The sequence below is a fragment of the Leuresthes tenuis genome, unplaced genomic scaffold, assembly GCF_036924035.1.
Source record: "Leuresthes tenuis unplaced genomic scaffold, fLeuTen1.0.hap1 SCAF_18, whole genome shotgun sequence".
NCBI lineage: Eukaryota > Metazoa > Chordata > Actinopteri > Atheriniformes > Atherinopsidae > Leuresthes > Leuresthes tenuis.
Genome location: NW_027325372.1, coordinates 21,088,772 through 21,093,306, shown reverse-complemented (window position 1 = coordinate 21,093,306; position 4,535 = coordinate 21,088,772).

Genomic DNA, 4,535 nt, shown 5'->3' with positions numbered 1-4,535 from the left:
TGACCTTTAACATTCTTTTTTTTGGGTTTGTTTTTATTCATCTTTTTTTTTTTTAATGATCCAGATGAAAAGAATTAAGAAGCGGCAGCAATGATAGGAACTGATCAAATGCAATAGATGCTAAGGAACTTCAATGCTTCCTTTATCATCTCCTTTAACATAGGAAACGTTGGACCATCTTTACAGAAGAAGATTAGATGATTCACAACATGTCTTGTGGTTGCAACAGTCTATATCATTTTTATTCAGATAATTAACTGGGATTCATTTAAATAAAAAGCTGAGCAGCCTGTTGCTGTTACTATTTCTGAATTATTAATATTCTATTTATGTTAATATGATATATGTGATATGTCCCCCATGAAACAGTCCGATAAGAACACATTAGACAAAGTATCTAAAGCACTTTCTGTGGAATGTTTTTTTTTTAGCATCTGTAGTTTCACCGCTGCAGATTCACATCACAGCTTAGTGTCAGTGTGGTCGCATTCTCACTGCAGTGAGGCCGAGGACAAATGCTTAGGAAAAGATTATAGGAGGTAATTTTTTGATGGTCTAACCAAACCCTTAGACACCTGCTCTATTTACCGGCAGGCCTCATAGCCGAAAGATTGTTAGAGATCCTGTAATACTACACAAGTGTGTACAAAGAGGAAATCTTGACTTTAGTGTTGTACATGAAACCAAGCAAAAACTTGGCATAAGGGTTCTGTTGATTAAATCCACTGAACTGAACAGGTATTCTTGCGACATCAATTGGAAAAGATTCAGTCTTTCAGCATATTGGTATTCAAGTGGTCAAATAAAAGCGAGATTTCTGTGCCCCTTGGCCAGAGAAAGGTGACTTAGGGCTGAGCCCCAACAACAAGCAGGACCTGGTGAGTGCTAAACAACTCAGTTTTCCTGATTTTATGCCTTCTCCTGGATTTCAGACTCAGAGTTGGATAGTTAAACAAATATACTGGTAACTGCCAGTCTGCACTTTATTTCAGTCAAACTAGCCTAAAATACATAAATTTGTCTTGTGTAAAGAAAATGGCCAAACTGGTCTTTATTACATGCCAGATTACTTCACATCGGCGTGCATGTCGTGATGCTTCTTTACATCTCATCAGCCCTGAAATCCACCTCCGTAAACTTTATTCCAGAGTTCAGAAAAGTGAAAAGCAAACCATGGGTGTGATCTTGGGTTAGGTTTTTGCAGACTAAAGAAGTGGCTGAATTATTGGATGAGGACGTCAAAGCATGGTAAGCTAATCGGGACAGTCTTGACTTTGAGGTGACATTAAACAGTTTTCTCATTTATTCATGTCTTTGCAGTAGGAAAATGTATATGAACAGTCAATAAAGATCATAACTATTGCGCTTGCTTGACTCATTGATGACATTGGCAACAGAGAGAAGGATTGCTATGACCAATAGAGACATAAGGTGAGCACAGAAACCTGGGAGTCACCCAAGGTATGACTCCCAAGTCCCAAGTGTGCACCCCTTTAATCCACCATGTGGTGGCAGCATTGGAATGAAAAAGAACCTGCTGCGGTAACAGATCTTCACAGCTGCACAGATCACATGATATTGACTTAACTGCTCAGTTGATTCATTGAGCATGATCATTTCTGATATTTATGTGTGTCATAAATATCAGAAGTACTGCTTACTTATGACACAGAACTTTCCTTACCTTTTTTTCTTGTTTAATTGATCGATAAGCAGGATGAACAGATTTGTATTAATAACCACACTTAATTTTCCACATCCACATTTTTAAGATAAATGTGCTAATATTCCCTATATTACCTTTGCCAGATGGAATGGGTTATAATAGCCTGAAAGCCCCTACATCCAACATTGCTCTGCCTGGCAGATTTTCAAACTGCACCACAGGGACTGGCCCTTGGGGTTGATGGATTGACACTGATGTTGACTTTATAAGCACCAAAATAGCGGTGGTAGGTTGTCATTGGCAACCTACTGCGGAGAGCAGGAGCAGATAGATAAGATATGGATGGCTGGGGAACTGTGCAAAGTCTACGCACAGTTCAGAATGGCCAGCTGTATCCATACACAGACAATAACTATCAGCTTGAATGGAGGAGAGTGAAAGAGGATGGCTGTATGATCCGCTGTGCCAGATTAAGCCTGCCTGGGGACAGAAATGACTATAACAACCTGCCATCCGTACCCCAGTAAGTATATAAATGCTGGAAGGTGCTCAAGTGAGTTATATGGGAAAAGTACTATGATACATCTTGATTTGAGTGAAATTGGGAGGCTTCTCAGGATGGGAGGACAATTATACAGGTGCAACAGTGTAAGGGAAAAAAATAAATAGAGTGGAGAAGGCAGTTGTTTTTATAAAGATGTTCCAATAACTGCCCTGGGTGGCCAGATGTGGGACATAACAGCCCATAAGCTCAAATGTAAGCTGTCTTAGAGGCAGATGTGACCCACAGGAGACAGGCTGAGCAGGGGGTGGGGGCTGCCGTCAGCCTTTATCAGGGCTGACTAACAACACAATAAATAACGACTGGGGAAAAAAAAGCATCAGGGTGAGGGGAGACAGATGGAGGGGAAAGCAGCGCTTACAGCAAACACACAGATACGAAGAGTGTGGTTTTCCTTCTGCTCGGCAACAAAGCTGAGTGCCACCTAGGGAAGGAAAAGATGGGTGACTCATTCTTGCTACAAGGAATCTGGAGTGGGAGACCAGACCAAAAAATATCTTTGATGTGTTCCAACACTCTTTTTTTGCCTTTGCATTTTTAAGTTCTGAGAGTAGATGTTTCTTGCAAAGCAAAGTCTTAAGACAACCAAAGAGGACCCAAGGGTCGCATGCTCATACGGGCAGATACCAGCTACAAAGAATTTGCAGTCTCTTGTGGTCATGAGAACAACTGTATATGAAGTGTGAAAATGGCATGCATATAGATGAAACTGGTTGAAAAAACAGTGTTTTAGTCTGAATCATAATCATTTTCTGTCCCTAACCAGGTGATGTTATTGCTTTACTGAAATCAGGAAGCGACCAAGTTTTGTTGTAGCGTATTGCATTCAAGGCAACCAACAAAATGGCATCCGTGAAGGTAACAGTTGCCATGTAATAGCTGTAAAATGTTGATTTGAACACGCATCATGAATGTGCAAATGACTGAAGCCAGCAAAGACAACCAACCAGCAAAAGTATGGTACAGTCAATGCAGAGGCTGCGTCCAGTCTACGTTTGATCTCACGTTCCCCCTTCCCATCACTTATGAACAACATTTGAATGTACTTGCCATCCCTTTCTGGTAGAGAACCATGGCCATAGACTTAGAGGTGCTGATTTGCATACCAGACTCATCACACTGGGCTGCATATCGAATATCAAACAAGTGATCTCCAGCAATAATGCTAGGAGAACAACATCATCAAGGCCTCGTTGTCTCTGTGCTGGATGTCTTCTATGCTGTAGTTATACTTTGAAATCATGCCAATTGAAATCAGTGGCAACAGGGTCACTAATAGCCACACAGCAGGTCTGACTCTTTGCAGTCACAGATTTCCTATTGCACAAAGACATAAGAGCTAGTTTGGTCCGTGCAGCAGTACATCTATGCGCTGTATCTGCTGGACAATGGCATCAAGTCAAACCTGCTGCAGGGTAGAAAGGACTAAACTGTATTATCAGGATGGGGCGATCTCTTGAAATACTCCCACAACTGTGCTTGTGGGTTTTAAATGCCTCAAAGTTCCCCAGTAGACAGATTTATCCCCCACTCTGGTATCCATAGCAACAGATTAAGGCTATCCCTCAATGGATAAAAGAGAGAAAATGTCAGCAGGAAGGTTCTAGTGTGTGTGTGTATGTGTGTATTCCCATCAGGTAGACAAGTGATGCATGAAAAAGGTGGATGAGTGTACTCATGCACAACAAGAGGAAAGACAGCTGATTAAGGTAGCAAACTTAATGAAAAATGGTCCAGAGACTGGCAGATAAGAATGGAAATTAGAATGAGCATATGCTTACTGTACATCATCTGCACATAAATATTTAAAAAATAACAAGTTTATGTTCTTCCAGAACATATCATTGCAGTTAGGATATATACTGGACTCTCTGCTTAGCTGGGGAAATTCAAACAAACGACTGTGTGTGCAAGATGCATCACATTATTTTGTGTAGACACACACATCTCCAACACTTTGCTGAACGCATGTTGCTAAGCACAGACAGATCCTCAGGGGTAAAAGGGATAGAAGTGTGATCAAGAAGATGGGCTGCAGAGATGAGGGAGGGAAGACCGAGAGTGGCTTGACATCTGGCAGAGAAGTTTTACTCCACAAAGCCTCATCACATAGGTGGATTTTTCCTGATAGTGGATATAAACGAGCTAAGCTTAACCAACTGAACCAGATTATTTGGTCAAAACTGACATCTAGGGTTTAGGAGAAACATTTCAATATTTGTAAAAGGTTCAATCTAAGTCCAGTATTTAATGTTTTATTTGCAGTTATTTGTGAAGATCTGTGTGGTAATTATTAACACCTCTGTA